Source organism: Nannobrachium achirus, assembly GCF_963921795.1.
Source record: "Nannobrachium achirus genome assembly, chromosome: 22".
Classification (NCBI taxonomy): domain Eukaryota; kingdom Metazoa; phylum Chordata; class Actinopteri; order Myctophiformes; family Myctophidae; genus Nannobrachium; species Nannobrachium achirus.
Genome location: NC_137829.1, coordinates 12,124,403 through 12,138,831, shown reverse-complemented (window position 1 = coordinate 12,138,831; position 14,429 = coordinate 12,124,403).

Genomic DNA, 14,429 nt, shown 5'->3' with positions numbered 1-14,429 from the left:
ATTTTGCTGCTAATTCCTAAAGTGGCTCTCAACCTCTGAGTTGGGGTCCACACATGAGTTCAGGGGGTCCCCAGAAGATTGTGAAGTGACTTTTAAGACCTTTCTAATACCTAAAAGGAAAAAAAGATTACTGCCTCAAAAGTAAAACTATAAAATAAGAACTGGTCTAACTTTGGCCAAATTGTCAAATAATAAACAAGGTGTGAGCTTGTAGATCTGTTATTCACAATATCTTTCTGTGTAATAGTCAAACTAAATGTAATGCCTCAACTCCTACAATTCCAAGGGCTTGTCAGGCTGGGGGTTCAAATATTATGATTATTTTGGGGGTCACTCACTGCCTGAAAAGACTGAGAAGTGAGTACCACTGCCCTAATCAACACTGCAGCTTTGTTGTAGATATTTATGTTTACCAAAGAGTACAGTGTACAGTGCTTATATTATGCTTGGTGTGATACACCACAGCTGCTGGTGATTCTGAGGTGTGTGTGCGTATGTGTACATGTGTGTGTTGCGTGCGCGTGTCTACAGAAGCCAATCCAACCATTTTGTTTTTTACTTTGAATATGTCCAGGTTTAATTTGCATATGAAGGTGATTGCAGTCCCTAGTCTCAATAGTGAGAGACCTCTTCTTTAACCCAGAACTAAGAGATGCCAGGGTGAGTGCATTCTCAATCTGTTAATCCCTTTACATCACTGGTCAAAGGGTGCCAACAGCCTCTTCTTTTCTCTCTACCCCCCTCGAAGCTTCCCTCCCTGTGTTGGCATGTTTCTCTCTCTCTATTTTACCCAACTCTTTCTCTGTATTTAGCACGCTCTATGCTTTTGAGGGACTAACTTTTTTTTAATGTTTTGGTGTTTGTTCAGTGGTCTGTTTGGCCATGTAGCTGTATTCCTGTCAGTTGCAGTGTGCTGTGTGCCTCTTTTAATTTTCTCTTGCTCCTTTGAACACATCAACATAATCACACAGGAGTCCTGACTCCTCTCTACCAACGGTAGATTCTCTAGAGTCCTCTCTTGTATATTACCAGGGGTGTCACACCAAATTCTGGGCCCTGGGTACAAGGATTCATTGCGGGACCCCATGAATGTTCTTCATAGACGCATGATTATGCATTATTTTGTGCTTTAACTATTGAAAAATAGCAGATAGCAGATACCAGCTCACAGCGCGGCACAGAGTGCCACGTTGCAAGCTTGTAGATCCGCTATTTTTGGAAAATCGTGAAAATTTGTCTTTGAATATTTCAAATCCTTCTAAGGTTTTTTGAACAACCTATGCTTCTACTGTATGTCAGTGCTCAAACTCTTTAATGTGAAGGACTCCCAAAATGACTTGGCCACATTTTCACGACTTTTCAAAAATTGCAGATCTACAAGCTCGCAGCGTATATCTGCTATTCTTCAATAGCTAAAGTAAAAAATAATTTAGGCCCCTCCACCTTGGGCCCTAGTAACTCAGTCCCACTTTTCCCCTCCTTGTGACGCCCCTGTATATAACATCAACCATGTGTGCATGGAATTATGTTACACCCGTATAGTTTTTGTTTGCAGGGATGTGCACATATGCTCTGTATGACAGAGCAAGAGGATGCTGTCAGCTGCAACCTGAGCTGCATGAGGCGGCCATGATGAAATGGAGCCAGCAGTGAGTTAGACTGACAGACAAAGTGGTGCGGCCCATCATCAGTTGCAATGAGTCAAACACCACGCGTGGAGGTCACTCTCGGATAGTAGTTCACATCTCAGCAGTTACAAAACGGAACTACAGAAAACAATAATAATTTAACTCTTGGAATTAAGGATCTATCTACCGAGTCTACAGATGTAATGTAAGATACAGTAGATGCTGTGCCTTTCGACTAGGAACCCCCTACAGCTGTCTAAGGTACTGGAAAGTATGTGCATGCATGTGTGGTTATATATATTGTTGTTATAATATAATATATATACTAGTCCTGTGCCCGGGTGTGTACGATGAGGGACTGAAGGTAGGAGTCTCAGAAGTAATGTTGGAGAACCCAGACCGGTGCCCTATAGGCAGAATAGTCACCATCGATGTCGAGTTATACCCATTGTATCTGTCTGTCTGGCTGGCACTCTTTTATGCCCATATAAGGTGTTCCGTGTCCAGGCCAGTCTGTGATGTCATCTCTGAATTTGGGCACTGTAGTGATGTCAGGCAGTGATGTCAGTTTGGGCTGTGTTGATGTCAGTTGGCCATTGTTACCATGGTGGCGACACACAGAATGCAGACAGACAGTCAGAGGGCGTACAGATTCTGGCCCTGTTACAGATTTTGTCCAAAAATCATGCAGATCGGTACACAGTATCTCTGTAGCCATTAAACGAAACGGGTATTTCTTACATTGATGCTCCTACATATTATCATGCAAGCACCAGTTAAAGTTACTTTCCATCCCTCATATACTGTGTGCACAGTGCACATCCCATAACCCACCCACTGCACATCATTTCGGAGCTCATATCTTTGAACGGGTAAGGGCTAGTAGTTATATATTTAGCGAATGTCTGTCTGTCTGTCCGTCCGTCTGTCTGTCCGTCTGACCATCTGACCATCTGCATGCTGACATCACCGATACTACACAGTTTCGCTGCCATGGTAACCGTCTGTTTGGATGCTACTCTGACGTCATAGTAGGCCTACTGACATCACATAATGGCCTGGACACGGTACAGTACACCATAGATGGGCATAAAGATCTGCCCAACGGGCACTCCAACATGGAACACCATATATGGGCATAAAGATCTGCCCAACGGGCACGCCAACATTACTTCTGAGACTACTACATTTAATCCCTTAGATACTGTGCACACGTGCTAGGACTAGTATTTATAATTTTGTGTGCTGAATTTAATGAGGGCACACAGTTCTCTGATCCTAAACTGCAGTTTTGAAGAACACATACAGTAAGTACAGCAGGACCACAGTGTATCAAATAGCAGAGAGCTTTGAAATGTTGGGGTTTTGATACAGTAAGCTTCTTATCGACCTCAGTCTGGGTAATCGTCCACACCACTCCATATCAGCTCACATTATGGCCTGCATGTGTTAACATGCATTCCAGACCCCACACAGACCCCATTAATTTCGAATAGGCTACACATTCACTCACTCAACTTCACTCACTCAGCCTGCACAAACTCCAGAAGTCCTCGCAAACAATCAAGCCTCTTGTGTTCAAAGCAAGGCTGCTAAGCTCCCCAGCAGGACTAAATTCAAACTTCAAACTAAACATCAACTATTGTGTTTTTTTCTCTTAACTGATTGATTGAATCATTTATTTGGACAAACATGATTAACATGACAGTACAGACAACACAAAATATATGCAGTGCAGCACAGGCCAGTTAAAACATCCTGCCCAAAAACATCCCAATAAGACCTTTTGCGGCTTTGTTTACGTTGGAAGTCATCCAAATGGTAACAAGAACATTTAATGCAATTATAAAAGACCATTATATGTACAGAGTAAAGAACTACGTTCAATGCAATTATAAAATATAGAAACTGTAAAATAAATGGGGGGTGGTGTTACTGTTCACTGGGAGGAGTGGTGACTACCTTCGCCTCTGGCCTCCTGAAAGGTGCATTTTCAGGGCAGCATTGAAGGAGCCAATCGAGCTACATGTTTTAAGGGAAATAGTCAAGGAAAGAACTTGATACAACCAATCAACCCAAAATCACTTCTCTGTGTGTGTGCGTGCGTGCATGCATGCATGCATGCGCACGCATTCGTGAATGCGTGCACGTAATACAATAAATTTGACTTTTTGGTTGCTTGCATATAGTTAAAGAGTGGTGCAGCAGTAAAAATAGAACCTCAAGAAGAAGTGTTAGAGTTAACTTGGCTGAAAATCTATTTAAAGCAATTTATCCAGGTCAAGGTGTCAAAGTCCCTCCATACTGAGAATAAACAGAGCAGCCAAGCAGTTGCGCAGAATATGATGGAGTGGTACAGTAACAGTACAGTACATGTTCAGTATATAGATGTGTATGTACAGGGGGTGTGGTCCTGTTATCTATCTAAGAGTCACTGCTGTATTTGTACTTTGTTGTCTTGGATTTGTCCTGCGTTGTCCTCATTCGTCCTTCTACTAATGCTTCGACATCACACTACACGTACAGTATACTGTACGGACCCCTCAAGGGCACTTTCATAATGCACAGCTAAATGCAGGTCCATGGCAACACAAAATGGAAGAGTTGCATTGTTCCAGAGAGGGATTTGGAATTGGGTATGTTAGCGGGCAAACCTGGGCATGTCATAGGGGAGGGTCCTGTTCTGGTGAGGACAGGGTGGGGCAGGAGGCCAGGACTGGGGGTTGATGTAGCTTTTGCACAAAGAACAATTTCCACCCACCAAAGCCCGCGGATTACAGAACGGGACTCCCGCTCGCCACTTTGGTCCCTGGTTGAGTCACAGCTGCACAGGAAATTATTCTGCCGTGGCAGGAAATGGTGCATCTGAATTTTCAGTATAGGAAATGGTCTGTGATTGACTCAGAAGCTTTGTCTACTTTTGATTTTATTTGGTGGACTTTTACCTCAGGTGTTACATGTACATACAGTACATAATCCCTTATGAGACCATTTGGTCCATGTTTACCTTCTAGGATTTTCATTAAATATATAGGCCTACTGTACAAAGGCTATTGCTACTGCCTCTGGCCTACTTGCCAGACTTTTGCAACACAGCAAAATAATGCAAATTAAATGAAAGTACCAGTAACTGTAAATATAGAATTAATTGACAAAATGTTAATGCTTTTTACAAATGTAAACATCCAAGTGGATATTTTGTTGTTTTGGAAATGTGCTCCTCATAAATACTATGCTGTTGTTTATAGCCTGCTAGAAAAGGATGGTTTCAGAGTCACTTATTAGCTAATTTTACCAAGATCGTTGATCCCTGATAACCTCAGCAGAAAGGCACACGTCTCCTTTCATTCTGCCCACCTTCTCCTCTGTGACTGTACGTTTTTCAATTGACCACCCTGTGTCCCAATATTAAATATTCAGGTCCCCGGTAATCTGAGTATCCAACCCGTGCCGTCAATCCTCTATTGGAGGACTCTAACTTGATCCTGATCTTGAGGAAACATGATAGTAATTGCCACGCTTAGAGTGTAACAGAGATGACAATGCCGCTGCAATGGGGGAGCTAATGTAGTGACATTTGATCTGGGCTTTCTAGTTAAAATGTTCAGCTCACAGCCTATTGTTTCGCTTTTGTGTTGGGATTCACTTATGCATCCACATTTCTCATCCTCGATGGACAAAGAGAACTGTCACAAGATTGCCAGCATGTGAATTATATCAGGTTTTTAAGGAGTCAGTCGTTTTAGTCATTGAATGAGAGTGTTTTTAAGTTTAGTACTTTCAGCCTCAATGTCCTTTGTTGATCATCACAATAAAGCCATTTCCATTAGAAGCAATGTTGCTAAATACAGTGTAACAACAGTCACATATAACACCGGTCTATTGCAGGGAACCTGCGAGACCACGAGACCATATAGCATCATATCTGAGTCATTGAAAAAAGAAATTGTCTGCTAGTCCCAAACACTCCAAAACATGCATGCACACCTGCACATGCAAACGCACACACACACGCGCGCGCACGCCCACACACACACACACACACACACATGCACACACACATTTGAATACATCTGCAGAATCTGCCTCAGGCTGCCAATATGTTTCCAACCATTAACATTAACTACGATCAAAACTGTGTGTGTGTGTGTGTGTGTGTGTGTGTGTGTGTGTGTGTGTGTGTGTGTGTGTGTGTGTGTGTGTGTGTGTGTGTGTGTGTGCGTGTGTGCGTGCGTGCGTGCGTGCGTGCGTGTGTGTGTGTTTGTGCGTGCATGCATGCGTGCGTGTGCTTGTGCATGCAGTACATATTATAGAGTGACTAATACCATGTGTGGTTGTGGGCTCACCTAACTACACACATGAGCAACCAGCTACACTTTCATGTGTCTATCATTTCTATTTGATCATCTCAGATATGTCTGTGTCTAATGCTCTCCTATCCCCACATGGATGTCAGTGACACTCCCTCCTCAGGAATGACCCTTGTATGTAGGCTCACACCGTAAATCTCTGTGATATCTTAATAACACCTTTTTGGTCCTGTGGCTCATTGAGGAAATATTAAAGTGATTCCACTGCTTTAACCACATTAACCCTGCTGTAATAATACATAAATCTGATCTACTACATACTGTAGTACATACTCACAACATGTCACCTGCTATTTTGTACAAGCAAGTTGGCATATAAGGCTTTAGTGGTTAGTTGAGTAATCTCAAGCAAAGAAGATGTTACCTATTTGGGATGTATTCTTGACAACAAACAGGCAGGTTCAAAAATTGCATCAAAAATGATCAAGAAAGTCAATCAAAGAAAAATGGTCAGGATTTCCTCCTTTGTCAACAAAAGTGCTCTCAAGACCAGCTGGAGCCCTCATTCAATGCCCCTTTTGATTATTCTTGCACCTCTTGGTCACTATACTATACTACATATTGTCACTAAAAATAAGCTTCAGACCTCCCAAAACAAACTGATACGACTACTCCTCTGCCTTAAGCCCATAGGTGGCTCAAGTTAGAAGACAGATTTAAGACAATATCAATGGGATTGGTATTTAAGATAGTCAAAGGGACAGTGTGCCCTCTCAATACCCTCTTACATGTCTAACTACATCTCCAAAGTGAGTGAAACCCACAGCCACAACACTAGAGGGAGCAACCATGATCTGGTACACTGAAATGTAGAACAAACATGGAGAAATTCTCATTCTACTACTCTGCCACACAAATGTGGAATGCCCTGACACCATCCATTAAAGGATGAGTAACACTGACTGGTTTCTTTCTAAATTGTCCTGAAAAATCATCTATCAGGAGACCTCAAGGGGAGGTAAATGTAATTTTCCCATCTAACTTATGTAGCATAAGTGAAAATTACATGTAGTGTTTGTATTTGTTGATGACGTGATTGTGTACATTTTAGTATGCTATATGTTAATTAATTGAATACATAGGACCACAATGTCCCCAGGACATTGTCGTGTTATCCTTTTAGCCTTAATGTCTTACTGTACCACATGCTGCACATTTCTAATAAATAAAGTATTCAATCAATCAATGTACATACTGTACTAGGGGACTAGCACAGTTTTGTCAGAATACTGTTTTGCTCTTGCGGTATAGGTGGTCCCTTCTTTTACCTTCTCCAAAACCAACAAGCCTATTTTGATGAATTTGAGGTTGGGTAATGGAAGGTTGACATGAACATAACAATGACTAAAGTGCTTCTCTTTCCATTAAAACAAGTGCTGTTATTGAATAATGTTTATCTATGACCACCCTGTGCCATGCACCACCCTGGCCCCTGGGACTCCATACTGCCAGGTCCTGGTCGGGAGCACCCACGCATGTTACAGAAAACATTATGTTGTATCGCCTAGTGGTTCTCAAAGTGGGTCCGGGGACCTTGAGGGGGTCCCAGGGGGTCCCCAGAAAGATTTGTCACTTTAAACCCTTTATCCCTATTTTATATTCGAATATAGACGATCTACAAGCTTACAGAGCTTTGCATCACCACGGTGTGAGCTTGTAGATCTGATATTTTAAAAATATAGGTCTAGGCCAATATTGGAAAATGTGAACAACACAAATGGGGATATCTGGCACACCATTCTTTCAAAAGTGGGTCTTCTCTGTGTCATAATTATCAAGCATTCAAATGTTTGAGAGCCATAGCCTGTCCTGTGTCATCTCTTCAGTCTTCACACTGGAGCAGAAAGTGTTTTGTGTGCCTTTGCCAGAAATACGTTTTGGCAACAAGTACATTGAAACTTTTACCCTTTTCTCACTTAATCCTCTTTTTATACCTTGATTATACCTAATAGTTGGTGCTGGAAAGCTTCAAGAATGATAAGTGGTATATTGCAACATGGTCCACTCTGGATGAAACAGCATTACACCTTCATTGCGCGCAACCAACACATTCACTACACGCGCGCGCGCACACACACACACACACACACACACACACACACACGCACACGCGCACGCGCACACGCACACGCACACACACACACACACACACACACACACACACACACACACACACACGCCTCCCTTCAGTCGCAGTGACTCACACAGGCGTCCCTCCACACAGCACACTCTCCCTGTCCGTGATCATGAAAACTCAGGCAGTGATGACTTTTCCTGACTGACAGTCATCTTCGCACTCAGACGGCACAGTTTACTGAACAACAGTGCTCACACAGCTGGATCCATTACAATACGTTTCTCTACTGTGTGGCCGTAATGGGACCTACCTATTATTATAGTCATCGCGGCACATGTTAAAAGTTTTCTGGGATTTACAACATGGAGCGGGTAGAATGGCGAGTCGGACCCCTCCGGGCGCATCGGATGTGTAGGTAGGTTTGTTCTTTGTTAATTGTTATCAGCGCGCAGGATTCATTCTTCGTAAACGTCTAAAGTTTCGTCAGTTTGATCTGCTGCGAGTGCGATACGGTCAGTCAGCAGCTAGATATTTGCGCATCTCGTGGAGCTGGGGAAAAAAAACTATTGTGATGGACCTATTCGTTTGCGAACAAAGCCAGGTCATCATAGCTAATTAGAACAATAAAAAACATAAGAGCTGTGATATTTTAGAAACAGTGATGATTGATGGTGTAGGCCAGTGGTTCTCAACCTTTAGCCTTTACCTTTAGCCCCCAAATAATCATATTTTATCTGGGGACCCCCCCCCCCACCCTGACGAGCACCAAGAGTTGAGGAATTACATTTTGTATTATAGGCCGGTTCTATATTGTGAAAAATAGAACCACTGGTTGACCATGGATCAAGTCAGACCATGACTATTAACAAACTGCATCTTGGCAGGTGGGAATTAGGCCTATAAACCAGGCTAATTAATTTCCTATACCCGGTAGCGCCATGTGGTCAGAAAAAAACTTAAAAGCATTTGTGAAAGAAACTGTGGTGTTTGAAATGCATTCAAACTCTTGATCAGCTTAAAGAATATAGACTGCTAAAGAGATTACTGGCAGAAGAGGAATGTTTTAATATTGCCCCCGAACAGGAGGTTCAGGGGCAATATTGCAGTGCTGCACCAATGCATATGATATAGAGAGGATGATTGACAGCGCAATGAATGGATTAAACTCAGTTTCTTTATTAAATACAAGAAAAGTATCGTTTGAGGCAATGTAAAGCTACCTCTTTATATGCATGTCAGGCAGCAAGTTGTTAAAATGCACAATTTATTACTATTTCGCTAATTTCAGTAAATTAAGGTAAAATCAGATTGCACTTATTGTGCCCATCTTTACAATAAACTGAGATGTGTATAGGTTGTCTTCTCTTTGAGGCCACAGCCACAGCTTTCTTGTGGAATTGAGTAGGCTAAGGGACCCCAATGCAAATTGTCCTTTGAGTTGCCCTTGTATCAGTGAACTGTACTGTCCTATACTTTTTCCTAAGCAAACTTCTAATAAAGTATTCAATCATTCAAAAAGCCAGCTCAGGAGTTAGACCTATTGCGGTTTAGGACTTGGCCTACAAAGACAGAGAGTCAGTCAGAGACACTCCTTTTATGACTATTGTGAACTGTCAAAACATGTCCGTAATGCTGGGGATGGGCCTTGCTCAATGCTCGTGTGTGTGTGTGTGTGACTGTGACCCCCATGGCTGGTTGTTGACTGACCTCTCAGGGTGGCTTGGCCGCCTTTTCTTCCACTGTCAAAGGCGTGTGGAGAGAGGATTTTTTTTTTTAAACTGTCGGAAATGCCTCTCTCCGCCGGGTTTTCCTGCAGGAAACGGTAGAACTGTGGTCTAAACTTGGAAATGTGACGATGATGGGGACAGGCCACCAGGCATGCAGGCAGGAACTGCAGACATTTCCCAGATAGGTTGTCTGTGAGGCGAGGCCTCATTGTTCTTTTGACATTACTAAGAATATAAATGATTGCATGTGGGTCATTTTGTTTTGTTTTGGCTGCTCAGTCTTCAACAACACACACACTATAGGCTACTGCACAAGACCAAACTTGAATAGTCACTGGCTTAGACATAAAAAGGCTTCACAGAGACAGACTGGATTTAGTTGCATATACCTAAAGCGAATACATTTATCCAGACAGAATTTGTACAAACCAGACTGATTCTCAGAGTTTCGTTCTCACCCTGTCCTAGTGGAATCCCGTCACCAACCAACCTATCCCATAGCCCACGGGTGTCTTAGTCACTTAACAGACAATGACGGGGTATGTAGCCTATAAACATGCTACTCGTGTAAACACACACACCACCTGTCTGGATGGTATACACTGTATCAAAATGCAGGTAGACTTACAGTACATGTTGTCAACATGTGAATGAGTCACACCACCAGAGTAGGTCTATACAATTTTATGTATCGTGAGGTGATACTACACCGCTGATATCATAACGGATGATTACATCTGCAACATGTCAGTGCAGCATTTTGCAGTCTCATAAAAATCCTTCAGGTGACAAGTAGTCTTTTGTGATTTAGTTTTAAGATGACTGATGGACCAGTATATAGCTACATTGCATCCATCCATCCGTCCATCACTCACCCACCTCCCCATCGCTCACTCTACCCTCCAGTTTAACCCGCACTCTCTAGTCTCTCTCTGATTCCGTCCCTCTGTCTCTCCCTGTCTCTCCCCACCTCACTTTCACACTCACCGGTATCACATTGGTAGTCAGTTTGTAGTTGTTAAGGCTTTCTATTCTATCTCCAGAGTATGATCATGTGATGGGTGGTTCACATCTGTGATGTCATTTTAGTGGAAACTGAGGATAAGCAGAGGCAGGCTTCCTGTCACTGTCACATAGGCCAAGTCCTGGATCCTCAGCTGGGATAGGGTCGAGGCATAAGTCTATTTATTTGACCTCTTGTTGATTATTTTTTACTTTCACTTTAGCCTGACTTGCTTTGTTTTATTGATATGTTGATTTTCAGCTGATACATATACATTTTCAATGTATTTATTGTTTCACTACAAATCTAATCCCCATGGTGGGATGTCAGAACCTCATGGAGAAACTTGTGAGAGCACCACACGGTGGTCCCTCAAAGTATTGCATGTTTGCCCTGTCTCCAGTGACTTAATTATCGTCAATCAGTGGGTAGTCTGAAAAAGTGGGTCTCTCAACCAGTGGGTCGGATCCAAAAAATCACACTCGTGTGAACTGAGCGGTGGAGGCTGTGTGTGTGTGTGTGTGTGTGTGTGTGTGTGTGTGTGTGTGTGTGTGTGTGTGTGCGTGCGTGCGTGCGTGCGTGTGTGTGTGTGTGTATGAATGTGAGTCTGAACAACAGCGCCCCTCCCTTAACATGTGTGGTCAGAAAAGGTTACTGTAGGCTACAGACACGCATACCCACACACACGGCCACGTATAGGAGCGTTGTGACCACCGCTCAAAAAGAGAGTACTTATTTTACTTGGAGCCAAGAATACACTGAAGTCTCGATCTGATCAATTAACATCAAGTGTAATGTCATAAGCAATCACTCAGTGTCTCAACATAGTGGAAAGCTGAGCCTGTGTTCTTATAGTAAACGTTTTCAACTTTAAGCAATACAACATCACAAGTTTACAGGTGTGAATGTTTGAAGTTACAAACATATTCATAAGAATAGAGAAATAAATTGAAGAAAAAGTCAGATAGTAGGGCAACATTATCAAATATACATAAGGTGTGTCCTATTTTATTATTCTTTAATTAAGCAGAATATCACAGTGGAATCCTCCTTAGTCCTTTTGGATAGTAATTTAATTAAAAGAGAAATCAAAACTGGGTATTCACAGAATTGAATTGTACATACAGCCCAACAAACCACACAAAAGGTAAAATTCAACAATAAAACCTAATTGAGAAGCTCTGGTTTAAAAGCATTTTATTAAAACATAAATGATACACATTGCTTGAGACTATGCATTATACCTAAACTGATAATTGAACTCCCGTATGGGTGCATTATACTGAGGCTTTTATTTCATGGAAGGAATTAATTCATAGGATGAGTGAGTCTGTCTTCTGCAATTACGGGTCCATTTGGTTTTATTTGCACACTCTCAAAGTTAAATGATCTATGAGGCTTTTATTGTGTATGTTTGGGCACATAATATGCACTACTTGGAGGTGAGTGCTTCATTGTCATGAGTGTTTGTTTCCTCAGGATGTGTGTGTGACAGAGGGCAGACTGAGGCCAACCATGGAGTCTGAGTTGAACTGCAGCTCCCACTGTGACTCCGAACACTGCCTCATCCACCCTGGTATTAACAAGCAGCACGGCCTGGAGATACTGCAGAGACTATGTACTCTCAGCATGGTATGTGTATACACACACACATGCGCGCACACACACGCACGCACGCACACACACACACACACACACACACACACACACACACACACACACACACACACACACACACACACACACACACACACACATATTTGACATCTTTATTTGCGTTCACATGCAACAAGAAATTCTTGAATACAAACAATAGTAGATGCTCAAACTGTGTGTGTGTGTGTGTGTGTGTGTGTGTGTGTGTGTGTGTGTGTGTGTGTGTGTGTGTGTGTGTGTGTGTGTGTGTGTGTCCGTCCATCCGGCACTGTTGGACCGATCGTGTGAAACTGTGTGTGCTCGCACACCTAGAGGCCAAGGAAAAACCTCTGCCTGTTACAGAGTTAGCCTGGTATAACCCGCCTAGATACTAATGCAGCTAGCTAACTAACTGCAGTATCATCCCCAACATGTTTTAACATGGGGGGATTGTGTCTAGCTGAGCTAGGCTGAGCCACCAAGAGTCCCATTGCATGAAATGAAACTTTGCAGCACATTCCCACTAGGCCAAGGAAAAAATGCATATGCTACATTTTTCAAATCAGCCTCATGGTGGCACTACAACAGCCCACTTCACTTTTGGCCTATAACTCTTGAACTGTAGGTTGTACAATCAATATCTTTACCCCCCTGGATTCCTTGGATCATGATTCATCTTATAGGCCCTGTCCGAGAAGCACACTTTTCTAGTTATTCATAATATATTAATAATAATAATAATAATAAAACGTTGGCCTCGTATTTATGAATCAAATGTGTTGTGGAAAGTGAGACGGGAATGTTCTTTTCTTTTGGGGTGGGGACCTGCGGGCGGGGGGGATTCTATGTTTAGTTCAAACCAGCTGTCCCCTTTAAAAGCGGGTCAAGTGGACTGCCCAGCAATATGAGGAACGGATACGGTATTGCTGTCTAATGTCACTTTACAAATAGTAACCGAAGTAGTAGAAAACTCAACACTTCTTCACACAGCATCACTCTACTTTATGCTGGCCAGGAGGAGGTGAGTTTCATTCGATTTTTCTCATATTTCATGCTTTTCTCTCTGCTTTTAGTTATGCATCCAGACCTTTCAATGTCTAGATATAGATGTTTCCAAGATGAGCAGTTGGCTACAGTTGTTATGAATTACTAGTGCAGTACCCATGTGGGGCGTGGCCGCCATTCGGAACATATGCCCGTTGGAAGTGGGCCGGTGCTGGAGAATCGCTCAACCGATCGACTTAATACTCAACACGCCAGTCCCTTGGGTCCTCATTTCCACAAAGAAATTACCTACTGTTATATAGGATGTTAATTTAAAAATGGACCACAACGGTAACATTTTTACAGTCTCAGAGTTAAATTAGCAGTATGTTAATGTTTCCATTTATCAGTCTATTAAACCTAATTAGTGGGCTTGCTGGCTAAAATGAAATATCCTTCAATGAAACGTTATACCAGTTTGTTGCTATTAATGGAAGTGGACAGCACACAAGACAGCTGTGACTGTGCTTTTAAAGGGTGCTCTTAGTCACAGTTATCAACATTATCTCTGTCAGAGTATTCGGATACTCTCTTGGCAGTTGACGTGGAGCAAGCATATCTGCTTTCAGTGCACCCCCTTGTTCATCTATATGTGTTTCAGCTAGTGTTTTGTATGTCTGTCCCCTTTGGCTAAATGGACATAACAATCTTAATAAATACTTAGCCTCTATGATCAAAACCTGCTACACAAAACAATACCTGTGTAGAAAAGAAAAGGCACCAGTGCATTGTATTTGATCATCTGTGTATGTAAAAATGTAATGAAAATCAGCAATTCTCTTACACCAAGATTGTTCTTATGAAGCAGTTTATTCTGTAGCAGGCTTGTCTTTAAGTGTACATAGAAATTATTTAAATACTTCACCAAAACTACTTCATAAGAACATAGTTGATGTTATTAAGAGATTCACTGAAATATTGTTTTACATGCCTACTTTATCAACC